This window comes from Bos indicus x Bos taurus, chromosome 5 (genome assembly GCF_003369695.1).
Source record: "Bos indicus x Bos taurus breed Angus x Brahman F1 hybrid chromosome 5, Bos_hybrid_MaternalHap_v2.0, whole genome shotgun sequence".
NCBI lineage: Eukaryota > Metazoa > Chordata > Mammalia > Artiodactyla > Bovidae > Bos > Bos indicus x Bos taurus.
In genome coordinates, this window is record NC_040080.1 from 75,960,953 (window position 1) to 75,974,625 (window position 13,673).

Consider the following 13,673-nt stretch of genomic DNA (forward strand, 5'->3'; position numbering starts at 1 on the left):
TGAATTGCAAAGCTTTTAATGAAAACGTTTGTATTTTTTTACAGTTTGCATAATTTCACATCTATTTAATAGCAATTAATTCAATGCTTGCAAGCTCATCTACCTCTGAATTTGTCATAAAGTGTGAATCTAAGTTAATAAAATTAAGGAAAAGCATTAGCTTGTCTAATCCTTCTTTATGTTCCAGAATCAGCAAGATGCATAATGAGTTCTTTACAAAGGCTAAAATAAGTTGATGTATAAATTGTGAGTTTATTTTTAAAGCTATGTAAATGCAACATTTCTACAAAAACATTTAAATCAAAGGCCACATTGTATGAAAACAAAATCCTTAATTCAGGCTGTTTTCATAGTTAGTCATTTGACTAACTGTCAAATTCATCTCCTTTTGGCTGGACAGATGAAAATTCACATGCCTACACAGTGGGACTTTGCCCAAGATCAATTCACTTAAAGATATTCTTTTGTAATATTTGTGTTAAATATTGGGGAATACTTGTATCATTCAAAATTAAGTCTGGGTTATTTCTTTGATTAAGAACTTAATGTACTAGAGATACATTTGCTAACTAAGGTTTTAGACAAATATTCACCAGCATTAGTTCTGTTAAGAACCTGAAAAATGTTGTAGTAATATCAAACAATTAGCATATGAGGTAAACATCAAGGCTCTTAGAAGAAAGACCACATGCTCCTGCTTCTGTAAAAGCATTATTTGTTTGAAAGAGTGGTAGTATAACATTTTACTCAACTATTACTTCTTAATATGAAAAAGAGACAAATGAGCAGAAGAAAGAAAACAACAGAGTTACAGTTTGCAACCCTGAATATAACTGCTGACATCTCGGTTTCGACACTTGTTTTTCCACGCCACCCTGTAGAGAAAGATGAAATACATGGTAATAAGGTTAAAACATATCTTCATCGTGTTATACATATTTCAGATCCTTTGGGAGAACAAAATTGTTTATCAATATATGAAATACAGGCTACAGATCGATCCAAGTATTGCTATTTATTAACTGGAGACATGTATACCAAGGAGTTCACATCTCTCCCAAGCCTTCACTAGAGCACAGAATGCTGAACACAAATATTGAGTCTTGTGTAGTCCACAACACAACTGCAAAGCGTGTTCCATATTTACTTACTTTCAAAATTAATTTCAAGATATGACAAGAATTGGTAGAGTATGTAGAAACTTAAAAACTCTAGAAGCCCTTAAAATAAATTTAGGAATAAAAGAATTAGATTCTGAATCGGTTAAAGTAGATTATTTCTATGTAATACACTGTTGAGCATAAATCTAATTTTTTAGATTTTCAGTTCTCAGTAGCATACCTTGGTCTTTGAGAATATTCCCTGACTTGTCTCATAACAGTAGGGTAAAACTACTGTAAAACAGTAGGGTAAAACTCCCCCCGACCCTTTTTTTTTAAACCGCACCACATGGCCTCTGGTATCTTAGGTTCCCCAACCAGGTACCAGACCCCCACCTCCTGAATTGAAAGCACAGAATCTAAACTACTAGGGAAGACTGCAGGTCTCCCTTTTAAAGCCTAACGCATGCCTTGCTCTGTAAAAGGAACTTACATAGTGTTGCAGTTTGAAGTTTATACTTCAAACACAAACAAACCAGCTCATAGAAAAAGAGGTGAGATTTATGGTTACCAGAGGTGGCTATTGTGGGTGGCGTGAGGGGTGGGGAATTGGATGAAAGCAGTGGAAAGTACTACAGACTTCCAGGTATAAGATAAACAAACACTAGGGATGTAATGTACGACATGATAATATAATGAATAGATCAGAGTGTAAATCCTAAGCTTTTCATCACACACACAAAACTTTTTCTTCTGTTTCTTTAACTTTTTATCCATTGAGATCATGGGTGTTCACTAAACTTACTGTGACAATCATTTTGGGGTGTACGTAAATCATTTATACTGTACACCTTAAACTTACGAAGTGCTGTGTGTCAGTTATATCTCAACAACACTGGACGGAAAACAAAAAAATAACATACCATGCTGTAATGCCTTGCCGACTGACAATCGTCTTTGCACATGCTACAGCTTGAGTGATGTCATCTTTCAGCATAGCTGAAAAAGAAGTGGTGAGAAATGAGGACAGTGCTCACAGGAATTTCATGTAAATTTTAGGTTCAGCCAGCTTTATTCTCTTAGGCTGAGGAAAGAACAACTAAAATTATTTTTTTAAGAGTCCCTTTATCTGTGAATATTGGGAGAAACTCTCTCCATTCCATCTCACTTGGCATGAAATAAAGCATTTTGTTTCTCATTTGCCAAAGTCATTGGAAGCTCTGGAACTATTAACAAATATGATAGAAGGTTCTCTTTTCACTGGACACTGTGAAAACCAAACAAAAACAAACAGAAGAACCTGGTCTAGCAGTTTTTTGCTCAGCAATTCTACTAGTGGAAATTTATTCCCCCCAAAATAATAAGATATGTACCCAAGATATATATGTTAATACAAGAGCTGGATTGATAAATTTTAGAATATTTATATAGTAGAATTCTATTCATCCAGAAAAAATAATAAAGATTAATATTTGTTAAAAAATTATTTTTTACAGTAAAGAGCAAATTGTAAGCTGGTAAATATAGTTCAGTTTCATTTTTGTTGAAGCACATTGCTTACATGTTTGTGGGTACAAATGTGCATGATACAGCTTTATCATGTACATGAGTGATATATATCCTGAAAGAAGATGTGGATACCAAAAGTTACCAGTGGTCATAAATCTCTGGGTAGTAAGAATTTTTATTCAATGACCACAGATTATTATATAATAAAAAATAATTTTTAAACCCTAACAATTAACTGAATACAAAAGAATATCCAGAAACTAATCTTCTTTATTAGGAATTTTAATATTAAAAATTAAACAATATCAAATTTGCAATACTTCTCAATATTTTATGCAATAATATTATATGCAATAAATATTGTATGCAATACTTCTCAATATTTTATGCAATAAATATTGTATGTATGCAATACTTCTCAATATTTTATGCAATAAATATTGTATGTATGCAATAAATATTGTATGTAAATAAATATGTAGCAAATACATATTTGCTAAGTAGCTTCAGTCGTGTCCGACTCTGTGAGACCCCATGGACTGTAGCCCCTCAGACTCCTCTGTCCGTTGGGGTTCTCTCAGGCAAGAATACTGGAGTGGGCTGCCATGCCCTCCTCCAGAGGATCTTCCCAACCCAGGGATCAATCCCGTGTCTCTTACGTCTCCTGAGCTGGCAGGCAGGTTCTTTACTACTAGCCTCACCTGGCAAGCCCTAAATATTGCATATGTTATCTCAATTTGAAAAGGAACTCAATAGAATATTTGTTTCATTCTGATTAAACAAATCCATATATTAAATTGTTAGAATGGTAGTGATTAAATATGAAGTGTAGTTTTTAGAGATGCACAGTAAAGAATTTAGAAATGGAAAGTAATAATGTTTCTAATTCACTTGAAAATCACTCAGCAAAAAACCACCAACTGGATAATATATACATAAAAGCAGTAAACATGACAAAATGTTAACAACTGCTAAAGCACATTTATACTGTTAAAGTACACATTTATGTTGATATACTAATGTTTCAAATTGTTCACATATTTAAAATATTTCATAATCAAAAGTTCTTTCATTTTCCAACAAAGGAGTATATATTTAAAACACACACACATACAGCCTGATTATCCCTAAACCTTTCCCAAACAAGGTAAGTAGGAGGAATAGCATTGCTCTTTACAAAGCATCAACAAGTCCGGTTATAATAAAGTGATAGATCATTCCAAAAATTTTTGTATGTTAACAAACAGCAAACTTTTATGATACCAGCTGTTTAATTTCTTACTTAAGGACTTAGGTAGATAATAAAGCATTTCTAGAAGTTAAGATGGAGTTTTTCTAGGTCCCTCATGAACTCTTCAAGACCTTTTCATTTGTATTAAATCTCTCTTCTTATAGGTACCACCAAATGGGACCTGTGCCATCACTTAACATTATCTTGTCTTACCACTGCAGGATACACCACAGCCGTTAACTGCTTTTGGGGTTTTGCCATCATTACACCACCATTTGCTGTTGATCTGAAATATCCCATAATCAGTGCTTTTGCTTCCAGGATTGTAGTTTGTAACTCATGTGTTATAACGGCTTTCTCCATAGGTCAAACACATTCCTGAAAAAAAATGTATTTTTAGTAATAAACAGCAACATCATATGCCTTATATTTCATAGCACAATTCTATTTTACTAATGATTTGTTTCAGAAGCATAAAGATATATTTTACTTGTAAATATTTTAACACTTGGTGTTGAGGGCCCTTAAGAGAATTCTTTTGTTAGCCAAACATTTGAAAATACTAATGAAATAAGATAACATATTGCAAAAATATTAAAATAGCTGTGTCTTCTATTACTATTACCCTTCCCGTGCTCCCATCCCTAGGTAAGATTGAGCCTAGAGTGGAAAAAGCAGCAGAGTTGGTGAGTCATTAGCAGCAGATGTATATGCTAATGGGAAAATACCTTTATTAGAAAAAGTAAGGATTTTCTAGGAGAAAGAAAATTTCTTATGATACCTAAAGGTGAATTTGGGTATCAAAATAGAATCCAGACAACAAGAATCATAGAATAGGAAAGACTATGTCATCCAGCCAGCCAGCCAGTTGCTCATTCGTTCAAAAATAACTTATGGAGGGGAAATATATGAATTCAATCTGAAAAATACAGTGAGGACGTTGACAAATATGGACTAAAGTACACAGCCACTTTTCCTTAAGGTACATCTTTAATTCTGTGGAAGAAAATGAAAATTAATTAATGGAGAGTTAAAACAATAAGATATATTTTCATGCTGCATTTCAGGGATCCTTATGTAGATATTGATTGAGGGAATTAGGTTCCTACTGTCCCTGTTTTAAGAGTTCAATGTAAGTTTTAAAAAAACTTTGTTTAAAAGCTCAACATCATGGTAGGGGGATTAAAAATGAAAAAAAAAAAAAAAACAAAGCAACACTGCCTACTTAGGCTTGCAGAACACGAGTTCCAAACTGGAAATGAGTAGAGTCAAACACCAAGGGCTTGACAGACCTATCCCAGCTTCTGAAATATATCTTAGAGTCAGCCTTCATGTGCCAGCTGGCAAATTTAGTGGCACTAGAGGAGTATATGGGAATCTGGCATGCTTAGAATGCTATAGAATTTGACCCTCCCATGACTCATTCCTTCACCTGGTACATCTGATTCTAAAGGAAACTTTGATGTTTTTAACCATTGTAAATGTGCAAACCTGCCAAGAAATAAAAAGGCCCATTCACTCAAAGTCTCTTTCTTCTTCCTCTGTTAGTGTCTGTTCCACACCTGGCTAACTGTTTGAAAGGATGAAGAAGAGTTAACTTACAATTTGCCAGGCTGACTCCCTTATAGCCATCCAGTCCATATCTTCTCAGAGTTCTGGCAAGCTCACACCTCTCAAATTTCTTGCCCTGGACAGTGACAGAAAGGAGGAGAAGCCCCAGAATAAGGACAGCCTTCATGTTGACTGAGAAGCCAGACCTCCAGGCTGACCAGGGTGAGCTGGACTTGGTATTTAACATCTTTTCAGTTCCCTCTTCTCTGATCAGTTTGGGGGCTCCACCCTTGGAGACATGTGGAAAGCAGGGACGTTTTATTACTTCACTGACACTAAAAGTTTTGTTCTGTATGTTTGCAGAGGGATATTCTGATGTCCTAAGAGTTAATTGCAAGAAAATAATGAAATATACTGCTCAGGAAGAACTGGGATTAGCACTATTGAATTTGAGCAACTATAAAGGAAAAAAAAAACCCTGAATGAACATTTTACACAACTGAAAATGAGTTCCCATCTTGATTAACATTCACTTGCATGGTGTTGTTTTATATGCTTTCATTATATTGTCTTCATCTTTTTCCTTAAAATTGTATTATATACATTTTTATATATGTATGTATTTATTATATACATTTATGTATTATATACACAAAACAACATGACATGCTCTCTGGTGTTCTGACAGGTATGTAGCACTACACCATGTTGCTCAACCAGATTCCTCTGCCAACTTTTTTGGTGTCTATTACAAATTCTTATTTTATGAATCAGTGTTTTATTATAATAAGTAAGCTCATGTGAACAATATTCCTAACTCCTTTCTGACAATGTCTTATTTCACATTTCCATGTTAGAACATATAATGCAAAAGAACTTAACAGTAAAGTCTACAGAAAGATAACAGAATATGCCACCTAAAAATCTTCCCCTTTAGCACAAGGATTATTTTGAGCTGAAGACAACTGAGAAGAAACAGATCCAAGAAAAATTCTCTGCCCTCCTCCTGTTTTCCTGAAAGCAAAGCATAAATTTGTGCAGATATTAATCACCAACAACCTTGGTGATTATTGACACTTATCAGCCCCAAGACAGCAACAGAGGATTCAACAAAATAACCTTTACTGAGTAGCTAGTATCTTCCATCAGTTTCTAATGTATTTATTGTTCCACAATTTGCCAACCTTGAAGCCTAGCACTGGTTTCCTCTGTCTTGTTGCTACTTTAAAAGTATATTGTTCTTTGGTCAAGATAATCTGTAAGTCCAAGTTCTAACCATGTTTTTAAGTTACTCCCACTAACATTTCTCATAAGTATATATGAGATCTACATGTTAATATACTTGTTTACTTTTCTCTTGTTAATCTTTTGCACAGAACCCCAGCCAAAAACTTAATAAGGTAAAATGAAACAAAAGTTTCCTCCTCTACAGTTTCTAGTGATGAGAATGAGACAGTGAAAGGTTGGAACACTCCACTCTCCCTGGAGACTGCAGTTGAGATATGGGATAACTGACAACAGGCCTGAGAATTTTTACCGTCAGTCTCCCAGCTCTCTGTCTGTAGTGCACAGTCAAAAGAGGAAGATAACAGTTTTTCCTTGTCCCTTTGTGAATTCACACTGGCAGAAGAAAAACATTTGTGAAAATTGATCTTGAATTGGGACTCTTGTGAATTTGGTTTTGGTAATCAACACCTATGGTTATTGATTCTTAGCCTTCCTGAAGGAGTCATGCTTTCCTTTGTCGCTGTCATTTGTCAGAAGAATGAAAAGCCATGAGATGAGAATCTCCATTTGGTTTATGTATTGAGAACTTGGCTTTGTCACCAGTGAGAATACTCCCTCTGGGTCCTGCCACTGGGGGGTGCAGGTTGTCTGTCAGGCTTGCATCAGCAGCTAGCCAGCCAGCTGGGAGCCTGAGACATGAAGTGACAGGCAACACTCTCTTTGTCCAACCATGCCAGCCTTTAGGGGAGTTTGAATAAAGTATCCAAGTCCATAAGAGGCCATAATGGCCTCTACCTTTGTTGCCTGGTTTTGAGGGGAAAACTCTCCTAGTAGTATCATCTTCTGGTAACACAGGTTAGGAGGCCAGTGATTTAAGGTGTCACTTGGTGGGAGATAGAGGTTTCTTTGCTACCTGTGACATGGAAGGTCTTTGCTTTCTTAGGCTTTCTCTGGAGAGGCTCTGCATCTTGAGAGGGCTACATTTCTTAGGGGACACCTCTCATGTCCATGGGTAAGCCCTAATATTGTGTTTTTTTTTTAAATTTATTTATTTTAATTGGAGGCTAATTACTTTACAATATTGTAGTGGTTAACATCAACATGAATCAGCCACGGGTGCACGTGTGTTCCCCATCCAGACCCCCTCTCCCACCTCCCTCCCCATCCCATCCCCCAGGGTCATCACAGTGCACCAGTCCTGAGCACCCTGTCTCATGCATCGAACCTGGACTGGCGATCCGCTTCACATATGATAATATACACGTTTCAACGCTACCCTCTAAAATCATCCCACCCTCACCTTCTCCCACAGAGTCCAAAAGACTGTTCTTTACATCTGTGTCTCTTTTGCTGTCTCACATATAGGGTCATCATTACCATCTTTCTAAATTCCATATATATGTGTTAATATTAGTATTTTTCTTTCTGGCTTACTTCACTCTGTATAATAGGCTCCAGTTTCATCCACCTCATTAGAACTGATCCAAATGCATTCTTTTTATTGACTGAATAATATTCCACTGTATATATGTACCACAGCTTTCTTATCCATTCACCTGCCGATGGGCATCTAGGTTGCTTCCATGTCCTGGCTATTGTAAACAGTGCTGCGATGAACATTGGGGTACATATGTCTCTTTCAATTCTGGTTTCCTTGGTTTGTATGCCCAGCAGTGGGATTGCTGGGTCATATGACAGTTCTATTTCCAGTTTTTTAAGGAATCTCCACACTATTCTCCATAGTGGCTGTACTAGTTTGCATTCCCACTAATATTGGTTTTAAGTCATAAAAAGACTCACTGGTTTGAAGTCAGAACTGAAATACGTATACTGAAGTTTTGTAGTTTTATACCTAAAAGGATTTTTAAATTTTTATCTATTTATGGCTGAACTGGGTCTTCGTTGCTGCATGCAGGCTTTCTCTGGTTGCTGCAAGCAGGGGCTGCTCTCTAGATGTAGGGAGTGAGCATCTCATTGTAGTGGCTTCTCTTGTTACCAAGCATGGGCTCCAGACCCCTGGGTTCAGTTGTTGCAAAGTGTACCCTCAATAGTTGTGGTGCAAAGGCTTAGTTGCCTCTCAGCATGTGGAATTTTCCCAATCAGGGATCAAACCCATGTCCCTTGCATTGGCAGGAGGATTCCTAACTACTGGACCACCAGGGAAGTACCTAAAAGGACTTTTTACAACTAAGTTATTTTATTTTTGGCTGTCCAGGGTCTTCATTGCTGCGCGAGCTTTTCTCTAGTTGTGCAGAGAGGGTGCTACTCTCTAGTGTGTGGGCTTCTCGTTCTCATTGTGGTGGCTTCTCTTGTTTTGGACCACAGGCTCTAGGGCACACGGGCTTCAGTAGTTGGGATTCATGGGCTCAGTAATGCAGGTCCCAGCCTCGAGAGAACAGGCTCAGGCATTGTGGTGCACAGGCTTGGTTGCTCTGGGGCATGTGGGATCATCCTATATCAGGGATTGAACCCGTGTATACTGCACTGGCAGGTGGATTCTTTACCACTGAGCTACCAGCGAAGACTGGTTAAAGGATTTTTCAAAGAGCTCTAATCTGGACAGGTTCAACATTGGGAAAGGAGTTCATCAAGGTTGTATATTGTCACACTGCTTACTTCACTTCTACACAGAGTGCATGTGTGCCTGCATGATAAGTCACTTCACTAGTGTCCAGCTCTTTGCAACCCTGTGGACTGTAGCCCACCAGACTCCCCTATCCATGGGGATTCTCCAGGCAAAAATACTGGAGTGGGTTGCTATGCCCTCATCTAGGGAATCTTCCCGACCCAGGGATAAAACCTGCTTCTCTATGTTTTCTGCATTGGCAGGCGGGTTCTTTACCACTAGTGCCACCTGCAAAGCCCTCTATGTAGAGTACATCATGTGAAATTCTGGACTGGATGAAGCACAAGATGGAATCCAGATTGCTGGGAGAAATATCAATAACCTCAGATACGCAGATGACACCACCCTAATGGCGGAAAGCAAAGAGTAACTAAAGAGCCTCTTGATGAAGGTGAAAGAGGAGAGTGAAAAGCTGACTTAAAACTCAAAATTTTAAAAACTAAGATCATGGCATCTGGTCCCATCACTTCCTGGCAAGTAGATGTGGAAAAAAATGAAACAGTGACAGACTTTATTTACTCCAAAATTACTGTGGACAGTGAGTGCAGTCATGAAATTAAAAGACGCTTGTTCCTTGGGAAAAAAAGCTATGATAAACCTAGACAGCAAGTTCAAAAGCAGAGACATTACTTTGCCAACAAAGGTCCATCCAGTGAGAGCCATGGTTTTTCCAGTGGTCATGTATGGATGTGAGAGTTGGACCATCTGTCTGAAGGCTGAGCACCGAAGAATTGATGCTTTCAAACTGTTGTGCTAGAGAAGATTCTTGAGAGTCCCTTGGACTGTAAGGAGATCAAACCAGTTGATCCTAAAGGAAATCAACCCTGAATATTCACTGGAAGGACTGATGCTGAAGCTGAAGTTTCAATAATTTGGCCACCTGATGCAAAGTGTGGGCTCACTGGAAAAGACCCTGATGCTGGGAAAGATTGAGGGCAGGAGGAGAAGAGGGTGACAGAGAATGAGAGGGTGGGATGGCATCATTGACTCAATGAACATGAGTTTGAGCAAGCTCTGGGAGATGGTGAAGGACAGGGAAGCCTGCTGTGCTCCAGCCATGGGGTCACAAAGAGCTGGACACAACTGAGTGAGCAGCAACAACAACCTTCAACAAATGTCCTCTTGATACCTATAGGAAGATCAGATTGAAGAAAGAGAGGAGAGAGAAAGAAAGAAAAGAGAGAAGTATATATAGAATACTTTGGCTAGTGTGAGAAAAACTAAAACACTTCCTTAACAAGATTAGGATGGGAATATCGGAGAAAAACTTCAAGAATTGCAAATGGTACTCAAGTAGGTATAAAACTTATGTAAATATTGATAGCCAGGAAATAGCTTTGACAAAGGTCCAGAGAATATACAGAAAGGCTTGATAGATTTTCCCTTACTCTGTAAGCAGACCCCATCAGGTCCAGACCCCCCCATATTTGGGGCTGGCACTACCAAATAAAAATTATCGAGCTATATTATCCTACCATCAAAGAAAAGAAAAACATTATAGTACTTATCCTAGATTTCTGTTAATAGGCAAATATGCCCCTGAGTTCCTTCTTAGATAAAACCTACAATTCTTTCTCAGTCCCTTGGAAATGCTGACCTTACCATATCTTTAAAGTGTAAGCATCCAAAGAGATAAATGCTGACTAAAGCAAACATGGGACTGGGGGGAAAAAAAAGAGAGAGAGAGAGAGAGATTTTATAAAAAAAATAAATAAATTGCTATTTGGTATTTCCATAAGCTCTCTTGGCCCTAGATTTTGTTCACAGACTCCATAAGATTATTTATTAAAGACAAGTAAAAATCTTAAAAGTACATTTCCAGAAATACTGGTAAAACACTTCAGCCATCTGAATGGGTAAACTTAATTTGTTCCATCTGCCAGAAACACCATTTAGATCCAGCTCTTCTTTTATAATAATTATAAGAATATAGCTATTCTTTTTGCTTTAATTTACAAACCATAGAAGTTTATTTCTCATAGTTCTGGAGGCTGGAATGTCCAAGGTCAAGGCACTGGCACTGTGGATTCTTCTACAGGTTCTCTTCCTGGTTTGCAGCCAGGGCCTTCTTGCTGTTCCTCACATGGTAGAAGGGTCTCTGTGGGGTCTGTTTTATGAGAACACTAATCCCATTTGTGAAGGCTCCACCTTTATGATCTGAGAACTGCTCAAAGGTCTCATCTCCTAATATATCATCTTTGGGGTTTTAGGATGTCAACATCTGAATTCGGGGGAATACAAACAATATAAATATTCTTATATAAGTTCATCTCAAGGTTCAGTGGTAATGTTTTGAAATTTTTATCTCTAAAAGGGAGTTAGCTTCCTGCCCTAGAAATTTGCTACCAGTTGATAATTGCTTAAATGAATATTCTTATGTTTCAGGATTAGTTCTCAAGAATTTTCAGTGTTCTGGGACTCTGTCAAGTGATCTTAATTAGGAGTTCTGGGTTATTGAAAAAAGGGGGAATCTATTAACAGGTCTTCCTTGACTTACTGTGGGGTTACATTCTGATAACCCATCATAAGTCAGAAATAACATAAGTCAAAAATGCATTCTATACCCCTAACCTACCAAACATCAGAGTTTTGCCTAGCATACCTTAAACCTCCCTGGGACACATTCATTAGCCTACAGTCAGGCAAAATCATCTGACACAAAGTCTGTTTTAGAATTAAGTGTTGAATATGTCATGCAATATTGAATATGCTCTTGAAAGTAGAAGACAGAATGGTTGTCTGGGTACAGAATTGTTTTAAGTATATTGGTTATTTACCCTTGTAAACAAAAGGTAACACTAGCCTGGGAAAAGATCACATTTCAAACTCCAAGGATATTTTCTACTGAATGTGTCAGGGGAAGCACAGTGATTGAAACCACCCTCCCTGGCCAGGCACCATAGTAACCATCTGCATGAGTTGTTTTATGACAGGAGAACCTGATAAGGAATACAGAACTAATAAGCCACCACCAACCAGAAGAGTTCGGGAAAGGTTGAAAGGAGACACCGCGTGTCCGTCCACTTCCCAGAATCCCTCTCGCTAGCATCCATCTTGGCTGAGCGATGCGTGCTCCACCAGGACAGACTCTGAATTAGAATGATTGGCCAAAGAACACCCAGAAACTAATCCCATCACCATAAAACCCAAGACTGCGAGCCACATGGCAGAGCTGTTCTTCTGGGTTCACTTACCCTACTGCTCTCCACCCGGGTGCCCTTTCCCAATAAAATCTCTTGCTTTGTCAGCACATGTGTCTCCTCAGACAATTCATTTCCGAGTGTTAGAAAAAAGCCCTGTTTCGGGCCCTGGAAGGGGTCCCCCTTCCTGCAACAAATGCATACCACTTCCACACCATTGTAAAGTTGAAAAACCATAAGCCATGTTGAAGTGGGCAGACCTTCTGTACTGTAATAGCAAATTCAGACACAGTGCATACCATGTCCCAGGCATTATTCTAAAAAGCTTAATATGTATTAATTCCCTTAACTCCCCTTGAAAAAGGTATTGTCAACATTGGCATTTTACCAATGAAGAAACAGAAATTCACTGAAGTGCAGCAGTTTGCCCACAGCCCTTCTGGAAGCCAGTAAAAGGCCCCCCTGCCTGCCCACCTGCTTTTCCTGTAAGCTCTACCCAACACTTCAGTAAAATACCTATTAAAGGCCCATCAGAGCGCCTCTAACAGAAAGTTGATCTGAAAGCAGGCCAGTTAGTAGAGTTGGGATCTGTGGGAAATGGAAGGACAGGCTTGATGTCAGAGTGCTGTATCATCCTTTTGTTGTTGCTGTTCACTTAGCATTCCATTTAAGGGTCATACTAAGGTACATAGAAGGAGAGGCCTACCTGTGTTTTTGTTTATAGGTTCTCTTGCATGCAAGAAGCTGACAGGGCAGATAATCAAAACTTGTAATCATTGTGCTCATTGTTACTAGGGTAATTCCCTGGCTCCACCAGAAAAATAGCTTCAGGGAGAAGTCACAGTTCCCAGGAGCCACCAAATACTTGCAAAGGCTGGAGTTTTACTTCCTCATCAAGAATGAGCCTCTCCAAAGAAACACAGGAAACTAAGTATGCAAATTCTTGAAAGTATACATTTGCCTGGTGTGAATCACTACTTGCTTAATGAGGTGCTTTGTTAAGAAAACAGCTTTGTATAAGGATGGGGGGAGAAACAGGGACAGGAGGTGGTGGAGATGGTGCTGGAAAGGGATGGGCAGGATAAATAACTGTTAGGGCAAATGTATTAATTATATCTGCAGAGTTTTGGGTTTTTAATTTTTATTGGTTTGGGTGTTTTGGAGGGTTTTTCAGGTTTGGGTGTCATTTTGGTTTGTTTTTTTGGCAGATCTTTCTCTTTAATTCTACAAGGTGAGAATGACCAAGCAGAAGACAGACCTTCTGATCTTAGTGATAGTTTCCAAAGTTA

At 38.3% G+C, this 13,673-nt stretch overlaps 1 protein-coding gene and 1 pseudogene across 3 annotated transcripts in view; one reads left to right on the forward strand and one right to left on the reverse strand.

Annotated features, from left to right (window-relative positions):
* Positions 1–5,910, reverse strand: LOC113892971 (annotated as a pseudogene). The gene is made up of 4 exons (XR_003511184.1): positions 5,443–5,910; positions 4,054–4,218; positions 2,024–2,099; positions 1–875 (listed from the first exon to the last, which is right to left on the reverse strand). The product of XR_003511184.1 is annotated as a lysozyme C, intestinal isozyme-like (transcript).
* LOC113892972 (lysozyme C, milk isozyme-like) overlaps positions 5,537–13,673 on the forward strand; it is a 27,113-nt gene continuing 18,976 nt past the window's right edge. For both annotated transcript variants that reach the window (XR_003511185.1, XR_003511186.1), the window contains exon 1: positions 5,537–5,613. The gene's annotated coding sequence lies outside the window, so the exon portion shown is untranslated. The remainder of the gene's footprint in view (positions 5,614–13,673) is intronic.